A 14922-nucleotide genomic window follows, 5' to 3' on the forward strand; every position below is an offset into this window, starting at 1 on the left:
CGCAAAAAGAGGGGGTAAGTTTGACCGCTATGTGTGTCTGTCTATGACACCGTAGCTCTTAAACGGGTGAACCGATTTGAATGCGGTTTTTTTTTAATTGAAAGAAGGTTTTCTAGCGATGGTTCTTAGACATGTTTTATCAAAATCAGTTCAGCCGTTTTAGAGATATTGAACTTTTCATCATGTCAGCCGAACACTGTCCACTGTTGGACATAGGCCTCCCCCATGTTTTAGTTATTTTATTACAACAAACGTATTATGTATTTTTGTTTCCATTCTATCTCCATAACTTTATAACCTAACCTAACCAACAAAAAGTTGGAAAACCCCCGACTTTGTCGCTTCAAAGGTCAATATCTCAAACACGGCAGCATCGATTTCGATGAAACATGTCTAAGAACCATCGCTAGAAAACCTGATTTCAAATATTAATAAAAACGAATTCTGATCGGTCCACGCACGGTGCCACAGACAGACAAACAGACACACATAGCGGTCAAACATTATATTATAACACCCGTCTTTCTGCGTCGGGTATTAAAAACACAAAACTCTAACAAGGAAGGATTATATACCGCATATCAACAAAGAACAAAATCGGTCAAGCGTGAGTTGGTCTTAGGGAAGAAATGAAAACTTTGTAATTTAACTATTAGCGAATGCAATTGAACTTAAACAAAACGCTACTTTGATTTTTTAATTTTGCGGCATACTTTTATCATTGTCTTTTTTATTTATTGTACGGAACCCTCGGTGCGCGAACCCGACTCGCACTTGGCTGGTTTTTTTACGCATCAAACTCATCACTAGGGTTGAGGTATTGTCAGGATTTTTCGTCCTTTGACAGGATTGCGGCCGGACTTCAGTAAAAAAAAATCATATGACAGATTTCGCATTTCCTCAGGGTTGAACCTTTGTGCACAATACAGATAGGTACTTATCTGTTTTGCGCTTTGTGCTCCTAATGTCATGTTGACATCCCACACATCTGCCAAAGAAGCGAAATTGGTTATGAAAAGGTTCCACCTTGGTACGTGTTTCAGTATCTTCGACTGTATCTTTATATCCGCTAATCAACTAAACCTGAAACTAAATCCAGCAAACAAGACACGGACTACCGCGGGGCCCCCAACAGGACCCACCCAATTATTTTTACATCAAAAACAGTCGCCCCGAGGCTGTTTCTTTAACGTTTAAAAGGCTAAAGAATACCTTTTTGTTCCACTTGGTGGCTAATTGCTTATTCGTTGAGTAAACGTGTGTACTGGATTATTTTTTTACTTGGATGCTCTTAAAAAACTTAGAAAACCAGCGGAGTGCGCGTCGGATTGTTTTGGTTAAGAAACTCAGATAAATTAAATTTTTGATACAAACTTTTGTATTTTCTGTTGAATGTAATTGCATTATCATCTAATCTACATTAATGTATTCCAAATTACAAGTCAGTCGGTATTTCCATGTCAAAGAAATGGGAAAGAGTGTCACCCATAATTTCTATACTCCGTTTAATTTAAGGTCTCAATTAACAGTCAAATTGTAACACACGTTTCTGGGTAGGTATGGACTAAAAATACCTATATGTACATTTATTAGCGGTATTTATTATAGAAGTTAACACAACTTTAATAGTTTCGTTGTTTCATTGAGAACCGTGTGCTACCGTTAAGTTTCAAATATTAAATTAAATTAAATCGAGTATATATTGTATAATTGTTTTGGAATCACAGAAATCGTTCCTCTAGTGAAAACTATGATCGAAAATTAAAAAAATATATCGTAATAGGGATGGGACAGTGTCAATCCTAAAATTGCGTCATCTCTCAAATTAGGAGTTACTAAAATAAAATAAATTTAATTTAAACAAACTGTACCTATGTAGTACTTATTTATTTAGTTTTAAAAAGAATCGCTTCACCTAACTACCCACCTACGTTGGAGTAATCTCAATTTCATTATAATAGTACAAACTTTTATATACGTCTGTCACAGTTGGCCATTGGACAATAAAAATTATTTGATTAATCACTTAGATATGGCTAATTATGACTATAATCCATAAGTCTTATCGCAACGACTTAAAGACTAACATGCAGTAACGATATTATCGAAGGAACAAATTGGACGAGGCTCGCGCAGGCGTATTGAAAATATGTACATCTCGGTTTCGCTTAAGAAATAACATTGACCTAAAGAGAGACAGATGAAAACAATAGTAACGCTGGAAAAACAAGTCTCTTGGTACCCTCAATATAAGAAGTCGAGATGTTTTTAAATTAGTCGCGTTATACAATCGAAAACTTCTATAATGACTTTGACAAATCATTGTAATTTTCATTTTACACCTTTTACTTAAGGTTGGTTTTGGTTTGAAGGATTTTGACGGCTGGTGTCGGTCGCCATTTTCTTTAATGGCGGCGAATAGTGCGACATCTATCTTGAATTTAGTGTCATCGTGAACGAGCGTAGTGGGAGGACGTCGCGCGCTATCCTTCACTGCATTTATTGTTTGATACATTAACATAGTAAAATGACATTAGAAAGAGTTCTGAAGAGAAAACATATGTTAAATAACAACGTAAAATCTATATAGAACGCGCGTCAGTGACAAAGCTTCATAATACACGAGTATTATGTACTAAAATAATGAATTTCACACGCCGCCGCAGTCTCCGTTCGAATTGTAGTGAACTGTGTTGTGGCATCGATTTTTAGGTGTTATTAATGAAATTACTAAGGTGCTTGTGGGTATATTGTTACATAAACGATCTTGGTACTTGGGACAACGGTACGTGAGCCCCCGATTGTAGAAAGCCGTGAGGAGTAGTGGAATCGATATAAGTTAATAAAAAATGCATATTTTTGCTATGGTTCCATAAAGGAGCTAGCGAATAGTACCGGTTTTATTGCAATATCCATTTTTTTAACTCAATACATATTTTGGAAACTAAAGTGAATTAGTGTGTGAACTAATGTGATGATAGTACTAAAGGTTTTGTTGTGCATTCAAATTTTCACTACATCAATAACAGGTTAGTAAACAAAACAATTTAAATTTCATTATATTACACGTACTTGTCCTAATTTTTAGTCGTATCTTTTAACCCTGCACATCCCTATTCCCTAAAATGAAACAAAAAAATGCAATAAGTTCTACCAACATTATGTAATTTCGAAAAAAAAATGTTTTTTTAATCGCTGCGTAATGATTGTAAACAGCCAGCCCAGCCAGTAAAATAATCGACGTGTTTCGTGCTTGTGTTTATAAAATAATGAATGACGCCATTGTCATAAAACATGAAATGTCGTGTCCAAAATAACAATAAAATAGATAAACACAATGGCAGAGGTATCAAATCGCGTGAATATTCTTTATTATCGCGACTTCACATCTTTCTATTGTGCTGTGACATTTTGACGCAGAAAAAAGCCCTAGCTTTTTATAATCTGTTAAGGCCACTGGGTTTTTTATGATGCCAATTTTGTAATCAAACATGATATTATTATTTTAAAATTAATTGTAATTAACAGTATCTGTATCTGCATGTTTCTGTGCTACTTTAAGTTGCCAAGAATAGCAAGGACCTGTGTCTAACCTGAGTAGCTGAACAGGTTTTAGATGCAGCATATTGAATTACATTCCAAACAGCTTAAAACTGTGCCCTTTATAAAGAACCTTTTATACCTTTGCCCTTTGATAAAGTAATTTGATGCTCATGTATTTAAATGAATTAATGAATGTCATTCATTTCCTTGGGTTTATTTCATATTCTTTGTGTTCTTTATAGTAAACAAAGCAAGTAATGTTTTATTATTTTCTCCTTTTTATTCAATGGTTTACTTATTTATTTTGAGAATAAACTTTTTGAAGTTAGATGATATTTCTCAATAGTTATAAAATGTGGTAAAAAAAGTCACCAACTCACCAGAGTTTTAGTTCCATGTAGGTAGATGCTTTCTATTAATGTGTATTAGAGTTATTTGTTACCTTATTATATACCAGGAGTTGCTGGACATTTTTGTTTAAATGTGCCTATTCGAGGCAGTACCTACAAAAACTTGTATACACACCTCTTTGGGACATCTAAACCACAAACAAAACAGAATGGTGTTGGGCTGAACCAACCCTTTCTTATAATTAAAAAAAATTTAGATTGCCTGCCAAATATGTATTCCACTGAAATAAACTGGTTTTTACAATACAGTATATTATTATCTATTTTCAGTTCTCATAATATTCTATAAAAATATCAATGTCTCAAATTAACTTGTTACCCACCCAACTAACTAAATTACTTATCTGATTATTAAAACATTCTTCAAAGGTGTTCAAAATTCAACTTGCCTCAAGAGTATATTTCCAGTACTTAGGTGTTAGTCAGGGTTTCTCAAACTTATGGCTCCACATACCCCTGTTAAAGTTTCTAGAAGACAGTGAACCCCCCCCCCCAAGGATAGTAATAAAATTGGCTGTTGGAGAAACTAAGTTTATTTATATTTCAATTGTCATCATAATATAATGTATATTATTTATTTCAATAAAAGGTAACAAGAATAGGTAAGAAACGAAAATACAAACTGAAACAAACAACAACAAATAACAAACAAATAAATAAGTAACAAATTTGGAGTTGAAATAAAAAATACAAAAAGACTCCAAAAACCGATCTTAATCATCTTGCCAGTCTTGCAGCCACCATCAAGTAAACCTTGTCGCGAACCCCCTACTGTCAAATAGCGTACCCCTTGAGAAACCCTGTTTTAAGTTATGTAAATAATGCTGTTTTTCTTTCGATAAATAATAAATTTTATTACTTACCTATTATATTATTTTTATTCTTGAACCACATTTAGATAACCAATGAAAATTGCTATAGGGACATTACATTCCTTTACCATTACTATGACGGACGTATCAAAAGAATGCTGCACATTGCTTGGGGACAGGGAAACCTTAAAACCGCTGGTTCATGATGGATGCAGATGCAGGCCGCTTCCAACTGCAGCAAGTGGAGGTCTATAGGGGAGGCCTATGTCCAACAGTGGACATCCATGACTATTATAGCTATATTAATTATATTATTAAGTACGTAATTAGACCAGTTTACTCATAACATTACATGTTGGTATACTGCAAATGATCTACAGTAATTAAATTTAATTGTTAATGTATTGTACTGTAGTACATAAACAAGTGACATCATGGCATTCTTAAAAAGTAGAACAGGCAAACCACTAAATAAAGTGAAATTTGACAAATATAATGAATATCAAATAGTTAAAAAAAAAAAACTTAAAATTTGTGCAACTTTTTGGTCTTCACTCATATAAATAAAACCGGCCAAGAGCGTGTCGGACACGCCCGAAATAGGGTTCCATAGCCATTACGAAAAAATATTTTTCTAAGGATTTCGTATTTTGTAAGGAATATTCCATGTTTAGGTATATTTTATACCTTAGGCTGCTATTTAAGAGTAAAAAAACTACTAATAATTCTCAAGCAATCTTAGCCGTTATAGTTTTCCTTGTAAGTTTGATATACTCACTTACTACCATCCTGAATTTTTCCAAATTTTTCCACCCACTGGTTTAGATTTTAGAGGGGGGGGGGACGCTCGATTTTAATGAAAATTTATAAATAAATAAATAAAGTTGAATATTTCGCAAAAAAAAAACAATTAATCGAAATATCGTCTTAGCAAATCCCTAATGGTTTTAAAAGACCTATCCTACGATACCCCATACTATAGGGTTGGATGAGAAAAAAAAAACCCCCCACTTTACGTCTATGGGAGGTACCTAAAAAAAATTTTTTTTGTTTTTCTTGTACCATTTTGTCGGCATAGTTTACATATATATCCGTGCAAAATTACAGCTTTCTATTAAGTCCCTGAGCAAAGCCGCGGACGGACAGACAGACAGACAGACATGACGAAACTATAAGGGTTTGCCATTTTGGCTCCGGAACCCTAAAAATGAACCCCTAGCTAGTTAAGTTATAAAAATATTGAGATGACGTTCATTCTTGCACAAAAGCGCATGTGTATTCCCAGTTTGTACCGGAACAAAATTAACGTGGAATAGGTAGAAACGGTATGCGAATAACGCAGTTGTAACTAGGGTTGCCACATGGGAAAATGAAATGTGGTAACATTACCCTAAAAGTCCTGACATTTTTTGTCAGAGATTTGGGCGTAGCTTGAACTGAACGACGAACTTGAGTGTTTAACCAAAAAAGTAATTGAGATCTGTTTAGCTGAAGTTTATCCTATTTTAAATAAGGATTAAGAGAAATGTTGTTGGTTTTGTTGATTACTTACTACTTACGTTTATCATTTCATTCAATTCAATTCAAATTTAGGAGAAAGTGGCTCCATAAATTTTTTGATGATTCTGCGTGTGTCGAGGTTGACTGAGACACGGCGAGTAGGTGCACCTCTTGTGCGATAATCTGCCAGTTTTCGGTGGGATAACTACCAGTTACTATCTGCAATGAGGATATATCATTTCATTAATTAATAACCTAATCAACAAAAAGTTGGAAAACCCCCGACACTGTCACTTCAAAGTTCTATATCTCAAAAACGGCTGAACCGATTTAGATAAAACATATCTAAGAACCATCGCTAGAAATCCTGCTTTCAAATAATAAAAAAACCGCATTCAATTTGGTTCACCCGTTTAAGAGCTACGGTGCCGCAGACGAACAGACACACATAGCGGTCAAACTTATAACACCCCTCTTTTTGCGTCGGGGGTTAAAAATATGTAAACTTTATAATAAATGTAATTAATGAGGCAATCCAAACACCTTCCGCAATCCGAATCCTGCCTGAAGTATGGCAACCCTAACCGGAACGAAATTTACGTGGAATAGGTAGAAACGGGATGCGACTAATACAGTTGTAACCGGATCTGACTAATGTGTTCCGGGTTCGTTCCCGGACTCAGGTGGGTTTATTTTTAATCAATTTGAATTCGACGAAAGCTTTCACAAATCTATCGTTGGACAGGAATAGTATCAATTTGCATACGCTTTTCTTGATTTATGTTAACTTTGACGTAAGACTTTGACAGACGTCTTTGTGTATGTGAAGTTCCCAATCCGCAGTGGGCCCGCGTGGGAACTACGGCCCAAGCCCTCTCATTCTGAGAGGAGGCCTGTGCCCAGCAGTGGGACGTATACGTATATAGGCTATGGTGATGCGATAAATATAAGTTCACAGTCGTCGCTTAATGACAAATTTAAAAATTCACAAATTTGCGCGAAATGCATTGATGTGCTATAACCTAAGTGGGTAGGTTAATATTCTATCCTTCTAAACTATCTATCTAATCCAGGGCACAAAACAGATAGGTACAGAAGTCAATATGTACTTCACTTTTCATACCTACGCTCGGCGGTAGCTCTAGGGTTGTCAACTATGGCTTATGCACAAAAAACTATCGTGGTAGTGGCACTCTTATCTAGTTGTTTGATTTATTGTTGAGAATGAAACGGGAAGAATGGAAACATAATTTAATAATAACTAAAAGAGCCGTGGTGGCCGAGTGGTTTGACCTATGGCCTCTCAAGCAGAGGATCGTGTGTTCAAACCCCGGCTCGCACCTCTGAGTTTTTCGAAATTCATGTGCGGAATTACATTTGAAATTTACCACGAGCTTTACGGTGAAGGAAAACATCGTGAGCAAACCTGCGAAGCAATTCAACGGTGTGTGTGAAGTTCCCAATGCGCATTGGGCCTGCGTGGGAACTACTGCCCAAGCCCTCTCATTACGAGAGGAGGCCTGTGCCCTGCAGTGGGACGTATATAGGCTGGGATGATGATGATTGAATAACTAAAATATTTTAATTTTAATGTTAATGTCATTGTTATATTACAAATTTGTTACAGAAAATATCTTGCGACGATTTCGACATTAGCGTAATGCACTATTATTATATTTTAAACTGTAATAAATTCGCATTCTCCAGTATTGCACAAAATAGTTCATAGACGCGTGTCTCAAGCGGATGGCACTCGCGCTCGCACTGGTCCCAACCGGTCCGAAGTATCCTGTCCGTGAGCAGTGTCTATGTGTGCGTTGCTCGAGCGCACTTTGTATGTAGATTGATTTCTGTACTTATCTGTTTTGTGTCCAGGGCTTCCCAAACTGTCCCAGGGGCGTCGCGTGTCGATGCGACCGAGTCGAGTGAGCGCCCTGCGCATTCTGACGTACATTTTGATTTCGTTCTTATTTTCTAATAAAAATTGGAAATGTCCAAATAACGTTTTTCTGATAACCTTTTACTAAGGCTAGGGTTTTCGGGGATGACAAAAATCTATCTGGCTTGGTCTTATGTCTGGGAAAACGTTTATTATCGAGTTTTAACCCGAGCAAAGCTCGGTCGCCCAGGTACCTACTAATTATAAATGCGAAAGTTTGTGAGTACCTGTGAGTGTGTGTACGTTTGTTAAGTACTCCTTCACGTTATAACCTAAACAACAAAAAGTTGGAAAACCCCTGACTTTGTCACTTCAAGTTCAATGTCTCAAAAACGGCTGAACCGATTTTGATGAAACATGTCTAGGAACCATCGCTAGAATACCTGACTTCAAACAAAAGCGCATTCAAATCGGTCCACCCGTTTAAGAGCTACGGTGCCACAGTCAGACACACATAGCGGTCAAACTTATAACACCCTTCTTTTTGCGTCGGGGGTTAAAAACAGCTGGACGGATATGGATGAAATTTGGTAGGAAGATAGCTGTACGTCTGGGACGGGAACAAAGGCTACTTATTATCCCGATATTCCCTGGAACAGCAGGGCTACTACGAAACTCGAAACTCGAAGTTCGTGTCGTGCGGTCCCTCTGACACACTATTTAATACGAGAGCGAGAGGGACGGTACGATACGAACTTCGGGTTCCGAGTTTCATAGTAGCCCTGCAGGGATAAAATCTCCAAATTTGACACAAACGATGTATCATTTTTGGTAATTTAGTAAATTTCCGGAATGTTAATTCAACTGCTGGATATCTAACAGTTCACACAGCAAATAAAGTAGGTTCTTCAGACTTAGTTACTTTACGCATAATTTCTAAGTATATGCCTTCTGATTTTCTCAACACGATGTATAATCATATACAGCGTGTGTACCAAAGGAACTGTCACGTTTGAAATTAACATGAAACTCAAAGGTAAACTATGACAAACGTTTTAACTCGCTGAGACATGCTGACATGGGTTTTGACAGGTCGAATTACAGGCATTTTCCTGTAACACTTACGCCGTTGGTTATGGTATGGTTGTATTTTGGGTACACTTTCGCATTTTTGTTAGGGTGCGTATTTAGTCGTATAATTAGGGTTCCGTAGCCAAAATGGCAAAAACGCCTTATAGTTTCGCCATGTCTGTCTGTCTGTCCGTCCGTGGCTTTGCTCAGGGAATATCAATGCTAGAAAGCTGTAATTTTGCACGAATATATATGTAAACTATGCCGACAATATGGTACAATAAAAAAATTTTTTTAGAGTACCTATACCTCCCATAGACGTAAAGTGGGGTTGATTTTTTTTTCTCATCCAACCTTGTAGTGTGGGGTATTGTTGAATAGGTCTTTTAAAACCATTAGGGGGTTGCTAAAACGATTTTTCGATTCAGTGATTTGTTTGCAAAATATTCAACTTTAAAGTGCAAATTTTCATTAAAATCGAGCGTCCCCCCCTCTAAAATCTAAACCGGTTGGTGGAAAAATTTGAAAAAATTCAGGATGGTAGTAAGTATATCAAACTTACAAGGAAAACTATAACGGTTAAGTTTTTTTGAGAATTATTAGTAGTATATGAGTAAATATCAGCCTAAGGTATAAAATATAAATATACCTAAACTTGAAGATCTCCTCAGAAAAATATTACTTATTTTTTTCGTAATGGCTACGGAACCCTATTTCGGGCGTGTCCGACACGCTCTTGGCCGGTTTTCATATACTCATCTCACCTGCAGAACTCTGTAGGTTAGGGTAGGCTTTGTTTTATAACAATTCCGAGCAATTATTGGATTGAAGGAAGAAAAAAAATTATGACCAACGTATTATGACATGACTCAACACTTACGCTAGCCGATATGAATATGTTTTCGATATCTTATAATGCATATAAGATTTTTAACATGATCGCTACAGTCTCGTTTCATGTCCACACACACATACGCAGACATACACACACACATGCACGCACACAGACACACACACACACACACACACACACACACACACACACACACACACACACACACACACACACACACACACACACACACACACACACACGCGCACACACACACAACACACACACACACACACACACACACACACACGCACACTAAAGCTATGCATGTCATTGATTTGATTTGGTTCTTAGGAAAGTGTAAACATAAAATTAAATGTATCTAATTAAATAAATAAAACATAATAATAATATTAATCAGTACAAATTGTAATTTACCTTTTACTACAGAAGGTGCCTCTTAGCACAGGTATTTTATACTTGAAAAGAGGTGCCAACCATTGTAAAACATTGTACTTTTTGCAACCTTAATAATTTTTTTTTTTTTTTGATATGAACAAGTTGAATATTTCGCAAACAGATCACTGAATCGAAAAGTAGTCTTCACAACCCCCAATGATTTTAAAAGATCTATCCAACATACCATAGGGTTGGATGAGAAAAAATAATCACCCCCTCTTTACGCCGGGCACGGCACGGTTGCTACATATATCTGTTCAAAATTACAGCCTTCTAGCGCTGATAGTCTCTGAGCAAAGCCGCGGACGGACAGAAAGACAGACATGGCGAAACTATAAGTTTTCCCTACCCTAAAAAACCGCGAGCAACCCAGATACTTTTTTATAAATTTAAGAAAACTCCATCCTTACTATACCTACCACACAGAAAATTAACTTAACTATAGAATGCGCTATTAAGCTTGTATGTACAGTCAGCTCCGTTACACCACTAATAAGGGCGAGATTGAACCAAATTGCCGCAATTACGGTCGAGTGTATAGCCAGCTCTCCCATTATGCTATTACAAGCTTTTGGCCGTGACTCCGTCCGCATGTATAGCTTTGGCAGTTGCATTAAAATCTTAGGATTTTTGATTTCCCATGACAAAGCTTACTTAGTATTTCTCTACGTTACTTTTGTAAAATTTGATTTGTTACTAAAACCTAGCCAAGTCAAGCCATGAACTTGAATTATGTCCCAAGTGAAATAAATGCATTGAATGTCTGTTTACATTTAAAATTTAATTGGCCTATTAAGTAGGTAGCAGACATTTTTGTAGTATCAAGAAACAATAAATTGTTATAAAAGACTTATCGAAATACTGGCTTTTGCCCACGGCTTCGCTCGTGTTGGATTCGGTTATCCGCTATCCCTCTAGAACTAGCCTATGTCACTCTCTGGTTCATATACTATCTCTATGCCAAAAATCACGTCGATCCGTCGCTCCGTTTCGACGTGAAAGACGGACAAACATACAAACACACACACTTTCGCATTTATAATATTAGTATGGATGTGCAACACTTTGATTTATGCTACATTTTGTTTCAGTCTGTTACATTACCTGTACGGAGTGCCCTCCCTAAAAATATATACTTTTGTTAGTTAACAAGCAAACTTAACATAGTAGCGGCCTGCACATGACACCTATACCACAGAATAAGAATAGCCTTTACGCTAAATTTCATCAATATACCTAACTCTTGTAGAGTTTGGAGTAAAATGCCTGTGACATACAGACGGACAGGAAAAAATAATAAGGGCTCCTTGACTACGGAACCCTAAAAAGGTACTATAGCTATGTCATTGTTTATTCGATCTGTCACCTACACTTTCAAACTCGACCTGTCTCGTAATATTAGCAAAATAACTAATATAGTTTTGACATTATGTAATCTTAGATTTAGTTAGGTACTTATAAACTGCTGTTGTGTGCCCTTACAGGGCGTCATGGACCGACTTATATTATTTACTAATGTGACATCTTATGGTAATGAACATGGCTTGACAATAAATAAATAAATAACCTAAAATAGATACCTGATTTGACCATTACTAGTCCTTTACTAACAAGTTCCATCCCAAAGGGCTTTATATTTTAAATACCCTTGTGAGATATCCTTTGAACTGCTAACCTTATTAGGTATGTTACTGTAAAGGTGTGCGTCCACCAGAGCGATTTACGAATGTTATGATAGGACGAACGTTCGGAATAGTTTTCAACATGAAAAGACTCATAGAACCTTATCACGTAAACATTAGGGGCCATCCATATAGTAATCATCGTTGTCGTCTTAGCCGTAGTCCAATGTTGAACATACATAGGCCTCCCCCATAGAGCTACAGTTGCTTCGGTTGGCACGTTGGCATTGGCAGCGGCTTGCATCCACCGCGAAGCAACGGTAATAGTAACAGTTGGTTTAAACGTTACACTATCGAACTGAAAGTTCAACATTTGGAGTGGTCATATTCCGATTTTGACGACCAATATTAAATATAATGACCCGGATAACTCACGTCTTAAATCGAGTTTAGCTCGACATGTTTCGGGCTAATCCGTAGCCCTTCGGAGCAACGCGACTCAGCGGCTGCTGCCGCTCTGCTCGCGCGACTACCCGACGAAACTGAAACCGGCACACAACTACCCGCGTTTTCATCATCATTATAACTGTCAAATGTAGGGTAGCACACAACACTAACAACATCGCTCTGTAAAGGTACGTTCACACACACCGACGCTGAGTCGCATTGCTCCGAAGGCGAAGGGCTACGGATTAGCCCGAAACATGTCGAGCTAAACTCGATTTAAGACGTGAGTTATCCGGGTCATTATATTTAATATGAGTGAGTCTCACGGTAGTTTCATGTTCAAAATTGACGACCAATCTTGCAAATTTATAGTAAGTTCGTTTATTTTCGTGACGACCAGATGGCCTAGTGGTTAGAGAAACTGACTACGAAGCTTGAGGTCCCGGGTTCGATTCCCGTGTCGGGGCAGATATTTGCATGAAAAATACGAATGTTTGTGCTCGGGTCTTGGGTGTTTAATATGTGTTTAATTATGTATCTATCTATATAATTATATTTATCCGTTGCTTAGTACTCATAACACAAGCTTTGCTAAGCTTACTTTGGGACTAGGTCAATTGGTGTGAATTTCCCCGTAATATATATATATTACCGCTTTTATTTTTACCGATGGCCCTCACCTCTAGCAATTCCGGCCTATTGAAACAACATTGTAAAGGCGTAAGTACATCAAAGAAAGTAGTTTAATATAATACAGTGCTTACGCAGTAACATAACAATACCGTAAGAGTAACAAAAAAAAAATTGGAATTGAAATAAAAAAATACAAAAAGATTCCAAAAAACCAATCTTAATTTGGTTGCTTAATAACGACATCTCTTGTCCGGGTGAGCGGTTAGTTCCAATGGGGTGTTGAAAGTTTCTCGATGAGGGCTACATCATAGATGTCGCTGCTTAAGTGACTAAGTAAGAAAACAAACAAGCTGAGATATGTGGTGCATACGAGAGATACAGTGGTGGTGTAGTGGCATAGCACGTGGCACGGAATGCCGAGGATCTGGGTTCGATTCCCAGCACTGGTCCTATTTTTCTGGTTTTTCTATGCATCTATATTTCAGTTTGTATTTTCGATAGCGAATTTGAGTTCAAATATTCGAACAATCAGCAGTTTGTGATTTAATTTTTAGGGTTCCGTACCTCAAAAGGAAAAACGGAACCCTTATAGGATCACCTTTTGTCCGTCTGTCTGTCTGTCTATCAAGACACTTTTTCTCGGGAACGCGTCGAGGTATCAAGCTGAAATTTATAACAAATACTGAGGTCTACTGTCCCTTGGAGCCGTGAAAAAATTAAACTTTTAATCTAAGCCAACGCAACGCAATCAAAAGATGCAGCCGTTTATGCTGCAAATTTCCGCAAATTTTCGAAACTCGCAAGGGAATCAAAACCTACAGGGTACTTCCCGTGAACTCAGAATCTTGAAATTTGGTATGAAGGTAGCTATTATAATACAACCAACTAGAAATGTTTGAAAAATCTTGATTATTTTTATGTCTGTCAATGAGCAATATAATCTGACCCCACACTGCGTACATTTTGCTTAAGAGTAGGGCTAAATCACTCGGAAAAAGCGAGAAATAACTTCAAGACACGATTCCCGTTTACTTACATACCTATAAATGTGTACGGAACCCTCGGTGCGCGAGTCCGACTCGCACTTGCCCGGTTGTTCAAGCATTATATCCCTAGCCTTACAAAGTTACCTTATCATCATGTGTCATTTGGTTCATGTTAGGAACAAATGGAAATTAGGAATGGATATGTAGATTAGATGATGACGATGTAAATACAGTCAGCTGCAGCGAATGTCTAGTAAATTCCATAAGGATGAAATATGAAACTAGCAATTATCTCCCCCCTTTCGACCACCGGTTGCCTAATAGTTCCGCGGGAAAGTTTGTCGGGTATGCATGCAATCAATACGAAACGCCCAAACGCTGCCAGATCGTTATGCGTGTTGAAGTGGAGCGAGGGGGTAATGCGGAGCGGAGTTGCGGACTGTGTCTGTCTATAGGCGCGGAGCTAGATAGCGGAGCGGAGCGAGGGGGTAATGCGGAGCGGAGTTGCGGACTGTGTCTGTCTATAGGCGCGGAGCTAGATAGCGGAGCGGAGCGAGGGGGTAATGCGGAGCGGAGTTGCGGACTGTGTCTGTCTATAGGCGCGGAGATAGATAGCGGAGCGGAGCGAGGGGGTAATGCGGAGCGGAGTTGCGGACTGTGTCTGTCTATAGGCGCGGAGCTAGATAGCGGAGCGGAGCGAGGGGGTAATGCGGAGCGGAGTTGCGGAC

The 14922-nt window shown here is 37.8% G+C and overlaps 1 protein-coding gene across 1 annotated transcript in view; it reads left to right on the forward strand.

Annotated features, from left to right (window-relative positions):
- Nucleotides 1–2457: 2457 nt before the first annotated feature.
- Nucleotides 2458–14922, forward strand: part of LOC141443670 (uncharacterized) — a 204481-nt gene continuing 192016 nt past the window's right edge. Inside the window, exon 1 of the mRNA XM_074109010.1 lies at nt 2458–3029. The gene's annotated coding sequence lies outside the window, so the exon portion shown is untranslated. The remainder of the gene's footprint in view (nt 3030–14922) is intronic.

Source organism: Choristoneura fumiferana, chromosome 28 (assembly GCF_025370935.1).
Source record: "Choristoneura fumiferana chromosome 28, NRCan_CFum_1, whole genome shotgun sequence".
Lineage (NCBI taxonomy): Eukaryota > Metazoa > Arthropoda > Insecta > Lepidoptera > Tortricidae > Choristoneura > Choristoneura fumiferana.